Consider the following 715-nt stretch of genomic DNA (forward strand, 5'->3'; position numbering starts at 1 on the left):
CTGTGTGCTCTTTTATTTGAGAAATAATTCATACTTTGTTCCTCAGTTGTGTACTTTGGTTTCTCTGTCAAAAAGTCTGAGCAGGTTGAAATGAAGATTTAGTTTGCAAAGAGCCCATGGCGTTAAAGGCAGTACATTGCAGCTTTAATTCAGTGCTGCTATTATAAGTCTGGATTAATAAATATTTTTCATTTTTGCCAAAGGAAAAAAAAAGTCCTCTCAAAGGTCACTCCAGTATTTAGCACTGATGATCATGAAAAGAGCACTTAGTTTACCAAAATTTGCTGCAATGTTCAAATGACAACTGAATTGTTAAACTTTGTTTTTTTTTACCTCATAAATGCTGGAATTTCTGTAAAGCCAATGGTGGAAGAAATATTCGGATAATTTCCTGTACTTAAATAAAAGTAGCAATACCACATTATAAACCATTCTCCATTACAAGTAAATGCCCTGCATTCAAAAGTTTACTTAAGTATTAACAACAAAAATAATTTAAAGTATCAAAAGTACAGTACAGTACTCTTATGCTGAATGGACCTTATCAGTGTTATATTGTATCACTATTATTAATGCATTAACATGTACTTTAATGTTTTAGTTGACTGAGGTGGAGCTCATTTCAATTACTTCATATTGCATCATATTTTATAAACTGATCACATGTTTTGAACATAAAATCTTAATCTGAAAAGTAACAAGTAACTATAGCTGT

The sequence above is a fragment of the Siniperca chuatsi genome, linkage group LG20, assembly GCF_020085105.1.
Source record: "Siniperca chuatsi isolate FFG_IHB_CAS linkage group LG20, ASM2008510v1, whole genome shotgun sequence".
Taxonomy (NCBI): Eukaryota; Metazoa; Chordata; class Actinopteri; order Centrarchiformes; family Sinipercidae; genus Siniperca; species Siniperca chuatsi.